At 39.4% G+C, this 18,215-nt stretch overlaps 1 pseudogene; it reads right to left on the bottom strand.

Annotated features, from left to right (window-relative positions):
- Positions 1 to 11,541: 11,541 nt before the first annotated feature.
- On the bottom strand, positions 11,542 to 14,380 carry LOC139704231 (serine/threonine-protein kinase PLK4-like; annotated as a pseudogene).
- Between the last annotated feature and the right edge of the window lie 3,835 nt (positions 14,381 to 18,215).

Here is an 18,215-nt window from a genome sequence, read left to right as displayed (position 1 = left end):
AGAATTTCCATGCACTTATGCCCCTTTCAATGCTTTATTCACTCAATTACTCAACACAATTTCACTCTATAGGTTCTTAATCAAGAAAACAACAATTCTTAATGCTAGGTACTGCAATAGACATAATCTATTCAGAGCTAACAATTATAAATTAATTCTAAGCACTGCAAAGCACATGCAATAATGACAGGCTAATTACAGACATTCCCTCTGCATGCTAAGTTCAAAAGTCTCAAGCCTTAGGCTTTATGTCCAGGATATGCACACTCACTCAGACCAGGGTGATCAGGACAAAAACCAAGGCAGGGCTTTCCTGGTATGGAGCAGATGACTGGTTGAGGAGAGAATCATAGGGAGAAGTTGCAGCACTCAGCATGGTCCAGACAAGGGCATAGAGTTGGGGAGTGGTGAGTATTATGCAGAGGATCAGGAAATGAAGACAACTAATGGGATGTCAGGTCCTCATCAGGCTATCTATCTCAAGTGCATCTTTGTTTTGGCTGGCTGAATCCCTGTTCATTAGCTGTATTATTTACATAAAATTTTGGGCTTTTTGACCCCCCTTGCAATCTTCTTCAGCTAACACCAGGTTTCTCATTGTCATTTACCCTGGGGTCAGAAACATCTTGTCTGGTGGTCTCCACCCTGACATTTTTGCCTTTCTCTCTTATCAGGCTAGGAGAGCCTGCCAGGGGCTTCACTCTATTTATCAGGTTGGGGGGAAATAACTTGATTGAGGCCATACTGGAGTGCTCTGTGTGTGTGTGTGCCTGGTGAGACTGCAGGTTTGAAACTAGAATTTTTAAAATAGAGTTATGTAGGCTCAGGCCTAAGGTCATCTTCACAGGACTCCTCAGAGGGTCTCTGTGGCAGATAAACCTCCATCCCCGACCCTTACTAGTCTAGTGAAGCTTAGATCAGCAGTTAAAAACCTGGGCATTTTGTTCGATAATTGTATGGTGTTTTCAGCTTGTCTCTAAAGCCCTTTGTGGGCATCCATGTGCAATGAGTCCAGCATGTTCCCACATTGTGTGGTGAAGACTGGAATAATTATCTGAAGAGAACCCCAACTTCATTTGTTGTTTCCATGCACAAGAGAGATTGTACTTTTAGAGCGTGTTATGGCGTTTTTTTTTTTTTTTTTTTTTTTTTTGTGTGTGTGTGTATGTGTGTGTGTGTGTGTGTGTGTGTGCGTGTGTTTGGTACCAGGAATTCAACTCAGGGGAGTTCAGCCACTGAATCACATCCCCAGCCCTTTTTAAATATTTTGATATGGAGACAGGGTCCCTTTGAGTTTCTTAGGGCCTCATTAAGTTGCTGATGCTGGATTTTAACTCAATGCTCCTCATGACTCAAGAGCTTTTTTTTTTTTAGAGAGAGAGAGAAATTTTTAATATTTATTTTTTTTCAGTTTTCGGTGAACACAACATCTTTATTTTATTTTTATGTGGTGCTGAGAATCGAACCCAGTGCCCTGCACATGCCAGGCGAGCACTTAACCACTTGAGCCACATCCCCAGCCCCTCAAGAGCTTTTTTAATGTAGGGGAAGTAGTATCACAAATTCAGAACAACAATATAAATTCCAGAACTTCAGCTTAGCTCTTCCTAGGTGTGAGAATAAACCTCTAGTTTTCTAGCTCTCTGTTCACATAATCAAATCTAGGGTTCTTTTTTCATAGTGAATTAGTATAAAATAGAAGGGATAGTAAAATTACAGTGTAATCAGGATTATGAACCTTATTCTAACACAGCTGGAGGATAACTGGAAGATATGTTAATCAGCACCATTAAGGCCTATTTCAAATGTAAAAAAACCTTAATGCCCACTTTTGGAAACACCTTCAACAAAGTCCTTTGTCCAGTGGTGAAGTTGCAAGAGGAAAGATGGGTCATGGAAAAGATGAAAATGAACCCATATGGTAGTCAGGATGCCTTTTCTAAAACCTATTTTAAATAAATTTTTTCCATTTCTGCTGAAAAACATATGTAAACTTTTAAGATGGCACACAAAAATGAGTTTATCTGGTATCATTCCCCATCCCACATGGTGGGAGTTCTATTTCAACTTGCTTAATTAAATAGATTTTATTCTTTAAAATTTGTGAGACAAGTACCCAGATGCAATTGGCAAAGTAAGAAATTTTGTTTCATCTCAAAACTCCACTTTCAACATTATCAATGACTATTTTCCCATATTTCATTTCATTTTTCTTTAAGAACTAGAGAACATTTTTAAAAGATTTGATTTATCATCTGTGTAGGAATGGTGGAAAAGCTCCATAAACTCAACAAACAGGACTGTAGAGGCCTGTCACAGAAGAGAAGGGGGAAGAAGAGAGAGGGAAGGGGGAAGAGAGGGGGAGGGGGACGGGGAGAGGGAGAGGGAGAGGGTGTTGATATTTATGAGCTCAATGGGGGATGAGGAGTAGCAGGGGGGAGTGGGCTCTTACTTCTTTATTGGCTGAGAGTTCACGCCACTTTGGGGATTTGGAGGTGTTCCATTGTGCCATTAAAATTCACGCCATTCAGTGTCATGGACCTGAGCTCCTGGAAGAGAAATGCTCCAGGCACCATCTTTTTTTTAAGAGAGAAAGAAAGAGAGAGAGAGAGAGAGAGAGAGAGAGAGAGAGAGAATTTTTTTTATTTTTATTTTTTTTTAGTTTTCAGCGGACACAACATCTTTCTTTGTAGGTGGTGCTGAGGATGGAACCTGGGCTGCACGCATGCCAGGTGAGTGCTCTATGCCTTGAGCCACATTCCCAGCCCCTCCAGGCACCATCTTTACCAACAATCCGAGCTTTTTACATATGAATAAAGCACAATAAAATTAGGTGACATTTAAAAGAATTAATCTCTTCTAAATGAGGTAGTGTAGTTTATGTGTCCCAATAAAGGTCCTCAATTCATTTTGTTTTCATATGTAAGACCTTTTTATTAAAATGGCCCTGAACCATAGAAACATTCCAAACATTTCAGTAAACACCTTTCTCTGGTGTGGCAGGAAAATAAAAGTGGGACAAACTTGAATTCAAACTACATGAAAGATCAATCTCTCTCTTTCTTTCCTTTTTTTTGTTTTTTGTTTTTTGTGGTACTGGGAATTAAACCCAGGGCCTCATGCTTAGAAGGCAAGCACTCTACTAGCTGAGCTATATCCCCAGTCCCATATTTTGGGAGACAAAACCAGGGATTGAAGTCATGGGCACTCTACCACTGAGCCACATACCTACCCTTATTTTTTATTTTTACTTAGAGAAAGGTTTTCACTGAGTTGCTTAGCTTCTCACCATTGCTGAGACTGACCTCAAATTCAGGATCCTCCTCTCTCAGACTCTGAAGCAGCTGAGATTACAGGCATGCACCACCATGCATGGCCAACTTCCATCTCAAAAACTAAAGTACACAGCAAATTAGGTCACAGGCTGTCAACAAATAGGTACACTTTGTAAAAAACTATTTTTAGTTGTTGATAGACCTTTATTTTGTTTACTTATATGTAATTCTGAGAATTAAAAGAAGTGCCAGACAAGTTAGCTACCACTGAGCTCCAGCCCCAGCCCCCTGGTACATATTTTTTTTTTTTTTCATGGTGGATACTAGAGATTGAAATTAGGAACACTGAACTACTGAGACTCAGTCTCAGGGTTATTTTTTACTTCATTAAGAGATGAGGTTTCACTGAGTCATTTAGCACCTCACTTTTGCTAAGGCTGTTTTGAAATTTGATGCTTTTGCCTCAGCCTCTCCAGCAACTGGGATTACAGGCCTGCACCAACACAGCCAGCCTTTGGTATATTTTCAATACCTATTATAAATAGATTTTAACCAGTAGCCTTAAATCTTTTCTAATATATGTTTGGATTGAATCCATAACCCAGAAATCAGTGAAACAGGGAATCTAGTTTTATCTCCAAAACTGTTTCATCTATTAGAGTGTCTGAGTTAAGATTACCCATTGAAGAATTTACTGTATATTGTGGTTTCATCTTGACCTCCCATATGTACCTCGTTCTGAATTTTAGAACAGTCTGAAACAAGGTGCCCACAGATACCAAATATCTTGGAGTACTTTAAAAACACCAGTATCTGAGTCTTGCCTTCTAGAGACCAGTTTTAATTTTAAGTGTGTAGTTTCTAAAGGCATTAGTTGAATAATCTGCAGCTGGAAGGCATTTTCTGATAATACCTTTTATCTAAAAGACACTTGTTTCCTTTTATTGGATACTGTGAATTAAGATACAATAAAAATAGAAGTGTAGCAATATCTTCAGCAAAAGGATTTCAATTGCTTTACATATATACCCATATTTTTTAAAAATTTATTTTGAATTTAAATTACATGATAGTTCAATCTATCTCTTTCTCTCTTTTATTTTATTTATTTACTTATTTGTGGTACTGAGGATTGAACCCAGGGATTAATCATGGGCATTTTACCAATGTGCTACATACCCAGTCTCCACCACTTTTATTTATTTATTTATTATTGAGACAGGGTTTACTGATATGCTTAGGACTTTGCCAAGTTTTTGAGTCTGGTCTCTAACTTGAGATCCTCTTGTCTCACCCTTCTAAGGCACAGAGAGTACAGGCATGTACAACCTTGTGGTAGTACCCCAAATAATTACTAGTGGATTATGTAGCATATTTATTTTGGGCTTTTAAAGAACCTTAACACTTTTATCAAAAATATATTTATTAAATTTATGCTGTTGCCAACATTTTTTACATGTTTTTGTACCCTGAATCCTTATGTTTATTTATTTATTTTTTAATTTTTGGTTTGGTGCTGAGTACTGAACCTGAGGGTGCTTTCCATTGAGCCACATTCACTGTCTTTTTTATGTTATATTTTGAGACAGGCTCTCACTAAGTTTCTTGGGGTCTTGCTAAGTGAATGAGGCTGTCTTCAAACTACCAATTCTTCTGCCTCATTTTCCTGAACTTCTAGGATTCCAGGCATGTTTCATCACTCATGACAATTTTACATTATTATAATAGCCATTACAACAGCACTGTACAGGCTGCAGGAAATTCATTTGATTTATGAATTAAATCCCTGAGGCAAATTTATGTGAAGTAGCCAGTGTAAAAGTGTTGTGTAAAGATTCCTTGGGAATAAACAGGGATTTTTTTTTTCTAACCTCTTTTGTGAATGACTGTTGGAAACCATAGTCCATAAAAGTTCTAGAAAAAAGAATGCAAATTTATTTGTTTGCAGTTTACAGATATTTGCACATGCCCAGTCACCTTTGCATCTAAAACTTTAAACTTCAGAACATAGTAACTAGAACAAAATTTTTTTAAAGTTGAAACAGTGCACAAACAAATTTCTTTTAGGAGCAATTGGTAGTTGTGGAGTTATTACTGTGGTCAGCAGAATTGGGCCAGGGCTCTGGAAGGTCTCGCTCAGGGTATTGGTGATTTACTTTATTCTACACTATTACACCCACAATACAATACTCCCAGCAATAGTAGTTGAGAAAATATGCTGATAATGTCTTGAGCTAAACTGGCACTTTTGATATTTGCCTACTTCTCTGCACTGATCCCAGCTGAGTAATTAACATGGAACCAGAATGTGAATAGGGTATTTCCTGTGCTTATTGTTTTGGGGTCAGCTGCTCCATTAGGGTGGGGGGGGGTCTGAAACCAGGCTGGTGCAAGTATTTTTGTATATGTTCCTTTGCTCTGGCTGAGGTCTATCATTTTAAATGACAAAAGATTTAGAGTAATGTGCTTGGACTTATTTTTCATACACTTCACAGTTTACATCAAGAAGAAATGCCGCAGTCTGGCTGGGCACAAATAACCGAGCCACAACAAAGCCTTGTAGGTTCAAACAGCAACTACTTTATTTCAACTCTCACCGGCACTGCACGCGTACTTTTTCGCCAACGCCACTCACATAGCCCTTCCAGCAACCCCCCACACTGGAAATCCCCCCTCCGGCACTTCCCCAACCAATGGGAACTCTCTGGGAATCCTCAGGAGAACTCCAAAGTAGAGCAAGAACTTCAAATTAGCAGGCGCCCAAGGCAGCAAGAGCCACCCCATTGCCCGACAGTAAAGGTCAAATATTCAATGCAATTAATCTAGCATCACAGCAATTAGATATAGCTTAACTCAAATCATCATCTCAATGGTTCCCTGGCTTAACCTTTCAAACATTCCTTGTCACCTTTCAAACATTCTCTCTGGCAAATGCCAGACATCATTCTGACTGGCTGTGGCTCTCAACAAAGAAACAACAGCTAGAATTTATCTCAATACCCCTTTACATACAAAATATAAGTTGTCATTGAATATGTTGGAAGTTTAATCAAGGTTTATTCATTAGAGAACAGGCTGATCTAGAGAGAATGTAAAGTACCACACAGTCCTATGTTTTCAAAACAAAAAGAAATGTGAGATATATAGGCATTCAGAAGAATTTTTTTAATTTTTTCTTTGTTTATTTTATTTCATTTTTTAAATAGAAAGCAAATAGAGGAAAAAGGAGACCAAGGTGGGAAATATAATTACTGACAGGACTATGAAACATTAAAAAATAGAATCTAGATTTCAGAAAAGAAAGATTTGACATATTGTATTTGGAGATGTGGATGGCATGAGTGTCCATGATAAGAATGTTGTAAGCTTCTGAAAGAAAATTGATATGGTGAAAGAAGCTTATGTAACTCAGATCCTCACTTAAGCCACTTTCTGCCCCCCAAATAAGCCATGCTAGGTAAACCACTGCTTGACTCTACTGCTGAATACTGAATAAAGAAAGATTGCCAACAAAAGGTTTGCTTCATAACTTCCACCTTTGTCATGTTTGTGTCATTTATGCAATTGTTAATCAATCCAAAATTATACAAACAGTAATGACATTTCAGCCCCTTTGAAATTTGTCAGTGAATTCCTGACCATTTTGATGGAGGCTCACAGCAGGCCTAGCAGGTGCCCTGGAGAAGACTTGGACCTGAATGGCAGCATTAGAACCTTATTTTCTTTTTTTTTTTTTTTTTCTTTTTTCTTTTTTTTTTTCTGGCTGTGTCTTTTGTTTATTAAATACTTGATACATTGACATTTAGAAATTTCTATTTGCCTGATTTCAGATGGTCATATATCACATAAAAGAAAATTAGAAACAATTATAACTTTTCCCAAGTCAGAGGAAATTCAATATCTAGTATATTGTGCATTTTTACTACGTGCCATTAAAAAATATATTTCTAAGTTCCAATTGCCTTTCTAACTCTACCACTGGTAATGATGATGGACTGTGATTGTCTAGCAGCAATCCAGATTTTAATCCAATTCAGCCACTTGGCCTTATACTTTTAAGTTGTACAACAAAAATGCAGGTGATCTAAACTGCTAGAAGGGGTATTCTTTTTTTTTTTTAATTTTTTATTGTTGGCTGTTCAAAACATTACATAGTTTTTGATATATCATATTTCACACTTTGATTCAAGTGGGTTATGAGCTACCATTTTTACCCCATATACAGATTGCAGAATCACATCAGTTACACATCCATTGATTTACATATTGCCATACTAGTGTCTGTTGTGTTCTGCTGCCTTTCCTATCCTCTACTATTCCCCCTCCCCTCCCCTCCCCTCTTCTCTCTCTGCCCCCTCTACTGACATTCATTTGTCCCCCTTGTATTATTTTTCCCATTCCCCTCACTTCCTCTTGTATGTACTTTTGTATAACTCTGAGGGTCTCCTTCCATTTCCATGCAATTTCCCTTCTCTCTCCCTTTCCCTCCCACCTCTCATCCCTGTTTAATGTTAATCTTCTTCTCATGCTCTTCGACCCTACTCTGTTCTTAGTTACTCTCCTTATATCAAAGAAGACATTTGGCATTTGTTTTTTAGGGATTGTCTAGCTTCACTTAGCATAATATGCTCTAATGCCATCCATTTCCCTGTAAATTCTATGATTTTGTCATTTTTTAATGCAGAGTAATACTCCATTGTGTATAAATGCAACATTTTTTTTTATCCATTCATCTATTGAAGGGCATCTAGGTTGGTTCCACAGTCTTGCTATTGTGAATTGTGCTGCTATGAACATCGATGTAGCAGTGTCCCTGTAGCATGCTCTTTTTAGGTCTTTAGGGAATAGACCAAGAAGGGGAATAGCTGGGTCAAATGGTGGCTCCATTCCCAGCTTTCCAAGAAATCTCCATACTGCTTTCCAAATTGGCTGCACCAATCTGCAGTCCCACCAGCAATGTACAAGTGTACCCTTTTCCCCACATCCTCGCCAGCACTTGTTGTTGTTTGACTTCATAATGGCTGCCAATCTTACTGGAGTGAGATGGTATCTTAGGGTGGTTTTGATTTGCATTTCTCTGACTGCTAGAGATGGTGAGCATTTTTTCATGTACTTGTTGATTGATTGTATATCCTCCTCTGAGAAGTGTCTGTTCAGGTCCTTGGCCCATTTGTTGATTGGGTTGTTTGTTCTCTTATTGTCTAATTTTTTGAGTTATTTGTATACTCTGGATATTAGGGCTCTATCTGAAGTGTGAGGAGTAAAGATTTGTTCCCAGGATATAGGCTCTCTATTTACCTCTCTTATTGTTTCTTTTGCTGAGAAAAAACTTTTTAGTTTGAGTAAGTCCCATTTGTTGATTCTAGTTATTAACTTTTGTGCTATGGGTGTCCTATTGAGGAATTTGGAGCCCGACCCCACAGTATGTAGAACATAGCCAACTTTTTCTTCTATCAGACGGCGTGTCTCTGATTTGATATCAAGCTCCTTGATCCATTTTGAATTAACTTTTGTGCATGGCGAGAGAAAGGGATTCAGTTTCATTTTGTTGCATATGGATTTCTAGTTTTCCCAGCACCATTTGTTGAAGATGCTATCCTTCCTCCATTGCATGCTTTTAGCCCCTTTATCAAATATAAGGTAGTTGTAGTTTTGTGGATTGGTTTCTGTGTCCTCTATTCTGTACCATTGGTCCACCCACCTGTTTTGGTACCAGTACCATGCTGTTTTTGTTACTATTGCTCTGTAGTATAGTTTGAAGTCTGGTATCGCTATACCGCCTGATTCACACTTCCTGCTTAACATTGTTTTTGCTATTCTGGGTAGTTTATTTTTCCATATGAATTTCATGATTGCTTTCTCTATTTCTACAAGAAATGCCATTGGGATTTTGATTGGCATTGCATTAAACCTATAGAGAACTTTTGGTAATATCGCCATTTTGATGATGTTAGTTCTGCCTATCCATGAACAGGGTATATTTTTCCATCTTCTAAGATCTTCTTCTATTTCTCTCTTTAGGGTTCTGTAGTTTTCATTGTATAAGTCTTTCACCTCTTTTGTTAGGTTGATTCCCAAGTATTTTATTTTTTTTGAAGATATTGTGAATGGAGGGGTTGTCCTCATTTCCATTTCAGAGGATTTGTCGCTGATATACAGGAATGCCTTTGATTTATGCGTGTTGATTTTATATCCTGCCACTTTGCTGAATTCATTTATTAGCTCTAATAGTTTCTTTGTACACCCTTTTGGGTCTGCTAGGTATAGAATCATGTCATCTGCAAATAGTGATAATTTAAGTTCTTCTTTTCCTATTTTGATGCCTTTAATTTCTTTCGTCTGTCTAATTGCTCTGGCCAGTGTTTCAAGAACTATGTTGAACAGAAGTGGTGAGAGAGGGCATCCCTGTCTTGTTCCAGATTTTAGAGGGAATGCCTTCAATTTTTCTCCATTCAGAATGATGCTGGCCTGAGGCTTAGCATAGATTGCTTTTACAATATTGAGGTATGTTCCTGTTATCCCTAATTTTTCTAGAGTTTTGAACATAAAGGGATGCTGTACTTTGTCGAATGCTTTTTCCGCATCTATCGAGATGATCATATGGTTCTTATTTTTAAGTCTATTGATGTGGTGAATAACATTTATTGATTTCCGTATATTAAACCAGCCTTGCATCCCAGGGATGAATCCTACTTGATCATGGTGCACAATTTTTTTGATATGTTTTTGTATCCGATTCGCCAGAATTTTATTGAGGATTTTTGCATCTAGGTTCATTAGAGATATTGGTCTGTAGTTTTCTTTCTTTGAAGTGTCTTTGTCTGCTTTAGGTATCAGGGTGATGTTGGCCTCGTAGAATGAATTTGGAAGTTCTCCCTCTTTTTCTATTTCCTGAAGTAGCTTGAAAAGTATTGGTATTAGTTCCTCTTTAAAGGTTTTGTAAAACTCTGCTGTATACCCATCCGGTCCTGGGCTTTTCTTTGTTGGTAGTCTTTTGATAGTTTCTTCTATTTCCTCCATTGATATTGGTCTGTTTAGGTTGTCTATATCCTCCTGACTCAATCTGGGCAGATCATATGACTTAAGAAATTTATCGATGCCTTCACTATCTTCTAATTTATTGGAGTATAAGGATTCAAAATAATTTTTGATTATCTTCTGTATATCTGAAGTGTCTGTTGTGATATTGCCTTTTTCATCCTGTATGCTAGTAATTTGAGTTCTCTCTCTTCTTCTCTTCACTAGCATGGCTAAGGGTCTGTCAATTTTGTTTATTTTTTCAAAGAACCAACTTTTAGTTTTGTCAATTTTTTCAATTGTTTCTTTTGTTTCGATTTCATTAATTTCAGCTCTGATTTTAATTATTTCTTGCCTTCTACTTCTTTTGCCGTTGTTTTGCTCTTCTTTTTCTAGGATTTTGAGATGAAGTATGAGATCATTTATTTGTTGGTTTTTTCTTTTTTTAAGGAATAAACTCTAAGCAATGAATTTTCCTCTTAGAACTGCTTCCAATGTGTCCCATAGATTCCGATATGTTGTGTCTGTGTTTTCATTAATCTCTAAGAATTTTTTAATTTCCTCCTTGATGTCTTCTATAACCCATTGATCATTCAGTAACCTATTTCTCATTCTCCAAGTGATGTATTCTTTTTCCTTCCTTCTTTTATTGTTGATTTTCAGTTCCATTCCATTATGATCAGATAGGATGCATGGTATTATCTCTACTCCTTTATATTGTCTAAGAGTTTCCCTGTGACATAATATATGATCTATTTTTGAGAAGGATCCATGTGCTGCTGAGAAAAAAGTGTAACTGCTTGATGTTGGGTCTACAAAAATAAATATAAAACAACTATACATGTTTACATATGTTACTTATAACAAATACATATTATTTACATGTTCAAAAATTCCAAACTACAGCATATTTTGTCCATGATTCTCAACATGTCTGGGAAGTAGAGAAACAATAAAAGCATAAATACACCACACACCATTTATATTTTTGCTTTTAAAAAAACATTCAATACAAATATACTCAGTAAGCTTGAGGGTATGTTTTCAGAGCAAAGTTAGGCATCCTATTGTACTCTGCGACCAATTATTTGTCGACTCAAATTTCATTCAGTTTTCTCTTAGTACACATCCTTTTCTGTACAGATTAAAATTCTCTTTAATAGGCTTTCTGAAGAAGTTATATTAAATAAAAAGTCACTTTACTTGAAAGCCAACCAAAAAGTTATTTATTAAATTTAGGTATCTTTTCAATCAATGAAAACCAGGAGTTGCATTAGAAAACATCAACAGGATGGAAGAAAGACACTGTAATTTCTGTTTGATGTATTCCGGTAATTTTTCATTGTCTCCATACCCATTTTTTTTCTTCTTAAAATAGGATAATTAGCCAGACATGGTGGCACAGGCCTGTAATCCCAGTGACTGGAGAGGATAAGGCAGGAGGATCATGAGTTCAAAGCCAGCCTCAGCAACTTAGCAAGGGCCTAAGCAACTCAGTGAGACCCTGTTTCTAGTTGTTTGACCATTTGGTGATGTGTAACTGATAGAAGATACTCCTGCCTGGACAACCAGCTGGGACCCATCATTAAACTGAACCCACACAGCTTCACTAGTTAACTGTGTAGCCCAACCAACATTTTTCACAAAAACAGACTTCAAAAGTTGTGCTGATGTAGGAAGACAATCTTTTAGATTATTCGAAGAGACGTTTGTTCCTGAAGCTGTAGTGGTATGGCCAAGTTTTCAGCTGTAACTATAGAAGGATTAAGTATGGGTGCCTGGGTTGGAGTAGTAGCACTATTCATGATCAATCTACCCAAAGATGGTGCATCTCTTATTGCGTAGTTTGGATCCACACAAGGAGGTGTTGACAGGGCCTTAGGTGAACTAGTATTACCAGGTTTTCTTCCCACAATTATTGGGAAAAAGGGAGCACTCCCACTCTTCTTTTACTCTCCTGAAATTACAGATTCCAGTGCTAAACAAATACGATGAGCCTCATTAGCATGGTCCATGTATATTTTTATTTCCTCTTTTAAGTTATGAATTTGATTTTCATCCTTTAAAGTGTAAGATTTCCCAGTCTTTTCAATTACTTGAATTAAATCTTCTGTTTTGTGTATTTTTGCTCCATCATAAAACCAAACCTCAAAATCAGCATCAGGAGAATTCTCCATCAAAATACATTTAGCGTATCTTGTAAAATAAGTGATTTGGGGAGATTTAGATCTTACAAGCTGTACAAATCTGGAAGCATATTGATATTTTCGCCAGTATTTTTCTGGTAAATTGTCAAAGTTGTACCTACTGATGGTATCAGTAGGTAAGGGCAGTTTATCAGCAAGAGGAAAGCCTCTTCCATCATTTGGATAATATATAGTGATCATATTCCCATCACTAGATATTTGAAGTACTTCTTTCACATATTCTTGAGATGCATATTCCTTTAGAAGCTCCACACACACCTCCTCTGAATCAAGTATGCTCACCACAGCCTTTTTAGTTTTCTGTCTGATTGGTTTTAACCTGTGAGCAATCAAAGGAGACGTAATGCTTCGCAATGTGTGTTTCTGATATCCCACTGTTGACTCCATACCCCTAGTCTTGATTTGTTCTGAAAGAGGATCATTCATTTGCAGATTTCCAAACCACTGTTGTACAATTTCAGTTTGAGGTGTCTGGTCTGAAAATGGAAAAGGACTTTTTCCTGGACAAAGATGATTTGAAAGTGCTTGGTTGTTATCAGGTCTTTCAAAAGATCCAGAACTACGAGATGTCTTTTCTTTAAAGAAATGAAAAATATTGACATTGCTATTTGTGGGTGGATATCGGTCTTCATTTTCTTCTATTCCTGATCTTTTGGACTTTGAAAGTGTTTCTGCTGAGTGACATCGTTCCATTGTATATGTTTTTGCTCGAGATTGACTATTAGAAGTGCCAGATCTATCAGAGGAATGGGCTCTACGGAGGTATCAAGAATGAGGCCTTTCTTCTGCATCTTGAATTACTCTTCCTCTTCCACTGTTACTGGTTTCATGTGCTTGATTTCCCCACTGAGTACAAAAACTGCTTCCATCTCCTGAAGAAAAGTCACTTGAATTTTTATGCTTTGGAAATACAGTCATTTTATTTGGAAGTGGCTGGCCAATCAAGAGTCATCTTCTGTCAAGTAAACTACCACTTACACTGGTACTGGAAGAAGCCGTAACTGCAGTAGAAATTGTGGCATGTCCACTATCAATTGAGTCTTCTACAGTTCCTAAATCTTTACTTTTTGTTGAAGAATTTCAGGACATAAAAGGATGGTCCAATATTGAAGACAGACTTAAACGATCTGCTGGATTTCTACGAAGTAGCTGGTGAATAAGATCCTTGGCCTCTCTTGACAAAAACGTTGGCATTTCATAATCTGCCAATACAACTTTATTTAATGTGTTCTTGACTGTGTCAGTGTCAAAAGGTGGTCTCCCAATTAGTAATGTATAAAACATGCAGCCCAAGGACCAAACATCAGATTCAAGTCCATGGGCACTTCGAGTTGCAATTTCTGGTGAAATGTAATTAGGAGTTCCACATAATGTATAGTGCTTTTCATGTGGCATTGTCAATTGAGTTGCCAGCCCAAAATCGGCAATCTTGATATTCATATTACGAGTAAGTAAGAGGTTAGAAAGTGTGAGGTCCCGGTGTAACATGCCATGAGAATGAAGATACAACATTCCTGTGATGATCTGGTGCATGAAGTGTCGAGCTTCATTTTCTGAGAAAGGTTTCATTCTATTCTTTAGGTATCTGTTCATTTCACCATTATGACACATTTCTAATACCAGGTACACATAATTGTTATCTTCAAAATAGTTATATAGCTCCAAGATAGAGGGATGTTTCAATTGACAATGTATTTTCACCTCATTTTGGACTCGCTGTACCATCCCAGCTTTGTACATGGCTTTTTTATCTATCATTTTGATTGCAACTTCCAAACCAGTGTGAATGGACTCAGCTCTGTAGACACCAGCAAATGATCCCTTACCGAGCAGATTTCCGACTTTAAAATCCTCGATCTTCTCGCCGATGCAAGTCGCCATATTCTCAGGCCAGGGCCGGCGCTCCCGGGGTCAGGTCCCTTTTCACAGTCCCTTCGAGGTGGAGCTCCAGGCAGCCAGCCGGTCGTGGTGCCCATCAGGCTCTACCTTCTAGGCCGCCACTCCGGGCGATGACGCTAAAGCCACCGAAGGAATTCCTCGACACCATCCGAGGCTTGGGCGGTGCCTCTGCACTCCCATTTTGAAATACTCCTGCTGGTGGCTGTTCAAGCGAGACTGGTGGTAGAACCTTATTTTCCTCCTTCTGAAATTAATCAATATTTTGAGATGACTTTCTGGCTGGAGGCAGAAAACAGGAATCATTTCAGAAGATTTGAGTCAGCTCAGAAATATGTCAAACCCAGCTGGGCACTCGGCTCAGTAGTTGACTGGTCACAAATATCTGCAGTGGCCTCATGATTGGCAGCCTTGCACAAAGAAAGATCAACTTGGTGCTTGTCAGGTTTCCAGGTAAGTCACATGGATCCCAGGCATTGGGCACTCACCTGCCTTCCTAAAAAACCTGCAAAGCCACTATCCAGTTGTTCATTCTTATGAATTATGTAATGCTGTTTGCTATGAAAGAGTATTAGTCAGGTATCTGGTCAAGAAACATTTGAATGTTTTCGTTTTTGCTTTCAGAACACTGGTACCTCCATGAAAACAAGCACACAATACTTTTTTAATCATGAGTTATTTGGGGAAAAAACATCAGGGTGTTTTATTGGCAGCCAGATTATACTCTAAAGTTCATTGTATTTACCAACCATCAGCTAATCATATGCAGCAAAGATTCCAGGTGAACTGAGCCTAAATTGACGACCATCCCAAACATGAGCTAATAAGTTTTAGAATGAGTTAATTAGTGACAGATAATTAGTTAATTTATTCACTATAGGCTGGATGCCAGGTTTCAATCTCATGATGTGCAGAGGTTGTATGAAAAACAGCAGTCTTCTTATAGACAGTGATTTATTTTTTCTTCATTAAAATATTGTTGACTCTCTTAGTAAACTGTATTGAACTATAGAAAAATATTTATAGACATATATGCCTTTAATTGTGAAAATATTCTCCCACTACCTTATAAATTTGGTGTGAATATTAGCACAATTATGAAAGCCAAATATCTCAGTCCTGCCTCTAGACATTATGGAAAATATAATTTTTTTTAAATAACAAAAAAGAATTCGTTGAATGAATACTAATGATTTTAGTGGAGGAAAAAATGATTTGTTGAGACACATAAGGAAAATTGACAATATTAAAATCATATTTAGGATAGAATACAAAGAAATCATAATTAATAAAAGAATAAGTGCAAATCATCCAGAAAGATTTTTAAAAATTTGAAAATGCCTTTCCCCCATAAGCCTGCAGAACCATCATTGGATGATGATAGCAGCATAAAATATTTTAGGTTCTAAGGTGGAGACTAAAGAAAAAGAAAAATGTTGATGGCTTCAGAAGTTCTTTTTCTCCTTATAAGTTTTTTTCTTAATTTTTATTACTTTTAATTTGGTGGAGAGATACTGAAAAACTTCCATGGCCCAGGGAGAATTGCCCCACCTCTCCACCTCCTATGCCCTCCACCCATATTTCTTTTTTTTTTTTTCTCAATCCACCTTTGTCCCCTCCTCCGCCCTGTCCTTTCCCCAGTGACAGGACTTGGCAGCGGTCACTGTTGGGGAGGAGGAGGGAGGGACGGCCTTGCTCCTGAGCCCCCCTCCTCTGCTCCAGAGCTGGTTCAGTCCAACTCTCTCATGCTGAGATGAGGAGGAGGAGGGGGAGGGTGGAGCAGGGAGAGGAGGAAGAGGAGGAGGGGAGGAGGAGGAGAAGGAGGAAGAAGAGTGGAGGAGGAGGAGGAGGGGGAGGAGTGGAGCAGGAGGAGTTGCTAACAGGAGGAGTTATAACAAGGGAACTTGGCGGAGGCAGCCTCAGCTACATACAGCTTTGGCAGCGAAGGTCAGCGCCCTGGGCAGCAGGCACCTGAAGGACCAATGACTGGAGCCAGTCACCGGGCCTTCCTCAGGGGCTGCGAAGGCCGGTGGGAGGTAGGCGGGGGCTCCGGGTCCCCACCCCGGACTGTGAGTGCCCACACGGAGCCCCGAGGAGATGAGCGCCCCCAAGAGGGCTGTTTCTGGGTGCGGGCACCGCTGCCCGAATGTGCGGAAAAGGGGAGCTGCATCCCAGAGGCGCCATGGAGCTGGGGAGTTGGGGTTTGGGGTGGGGAGGGCGGGAAGCGCGGGGGAGAAGCGGAGTCGCGGGAGAGAAAGGAGGCCTCCAGCGCCTCGGGAGAACTCCGGAGAGGAGTCCCAGAGTGCTAGGCTGGGGGAGGCTGCAGCACCCGGTGCAGGCCAGAGGTGAGCGCCGAGGCGGGGGGCGGGGGGCGGGGGGGCGCAGGCGCGGCCCCCACTGGAGAAGCGAGCGCCTGCCGCCCAGACTGGTGCGGGGTTGGAGACAGCCTAGGCTCCAGCTCTCCCCAGGGCAGCCAGGGGAGGCAGGACTCGGGAAGTGCTGGGGGTGTGTGAAGGTGAAGCGGAGTGTCAGAGGCAACCCCCGGCTGAGCCTCTAGGAGGAGAAGGAGGAGGAGGGGAGCCCCGCCCCGCAGGCGGCCGCCCTTGTCCGCGCCAGGGGCAGAGACAGGGGCGCCGCACTACAGGGCCTGACAGGAAGGAGCTGCAGCGGGCAGGGCGGCGGAGGCTCTGGCAGAGCAGGCCAGTCCGTGGATGGGAGCCAGGCCAGCAGCGGTGGGGGCGGGAGCCTGGGGCGGGGAGCCAGAGCCGGGGGCTGGGAGCCGGAGCCAGGGCCTCAGAGGCGACAATCTGGCTCCCCCATGACTTAACTTTCTGGGTGGACATGTGTGCCAGAGGTGCGCTGGGGCCAGCCGGGGCAGGAGGAGTGCACCCATATTTCAGCTCAAAATTGTATTCATGGAGTTCTTGATGTCTAAAAAATTTTGCTTTATGAAAAGAACCAACTACTCTCAGCTTTTATTTATTGTAATTAAATTATTCCTTTGTACATGGAATAAAAAAAGAAATTATTAAATTTATTTGAAGACATCCGAATAACATTTGGTTATGCAGTCTGCCTATTTAATATGACTTGCAAAATTGAAAACTGCAGTGGAATTCAAAGTCAATAGAAAAATCTCTAAACTTTTTTAAGGACATTCATCTCAAAATGTGGTTTAAAATTAGGCACTTCACCATCTGACACAGGAAGAGAAAGATAAGAAACCAAATAAAATACTAGCAAAGTCTGATAGAAACTCTCTTTCCAAAATTAGACTTATTAATCTTCACATGAGAGACTCCATTTTCTACAGAGGGCTTATTTTTTAATATACAAGACCCCCTCTCCTCCCCACTAAACTTAGAAAATTACACTGGTTTCTTGGGGCTTCTGCCCAAGTTTCTTCCTTATGAACCACTGACATTTCTGCAAACCTCCTCTAAATATTGTGAGAGATAGAAGTGGCTTTTTATTTGGAAAAGTAGTTGTGATTTAGGATTATCAGTGAAACCCCTTGGGGCTTTATTGAATCATGTCAACAGCTGTCAGTAATAATATGTACTTTGCTGGCCACAACATAATGTATTGATATGTATAAAACAATGTTATAAACTGGAAAAAAATATGTTTTTTTTATAATTTATATGCAGTCTTATGAATAATACAGAGATCTTTGTGAGCATTATGGTGCTGTAGATAATAAATTTACCCTGTTCTCTGGCCTGCCAAGAGAGTTGTAAAGCAGAATATATTGGTTCACCTTTGTGATAATAAGCAATTTTAGTATGTCAGTAGGTTCTAGCTACATTTACTTCTGAGG

This window comes from Marmota flaviventris, unplaced genomic scaffold, assembly GCF_047511675.1.
Source record: "Marmota flaviventris isolate mMarFla1 unplaced genomic scaffold, mMarFla1.hap1 Scaffold_48, whole genome shotgun sequence".
Classification (NCBI taxonomy): domain Eukaryota; kingdom Metazoa; phylum Chordata; class Mammalia; order Rodentia; family Sciuridae; genus Marmota; species Marmota flaviventris.
This window is presented reverse-complemented; position numbering and strand designations above follow the sequence as displayed.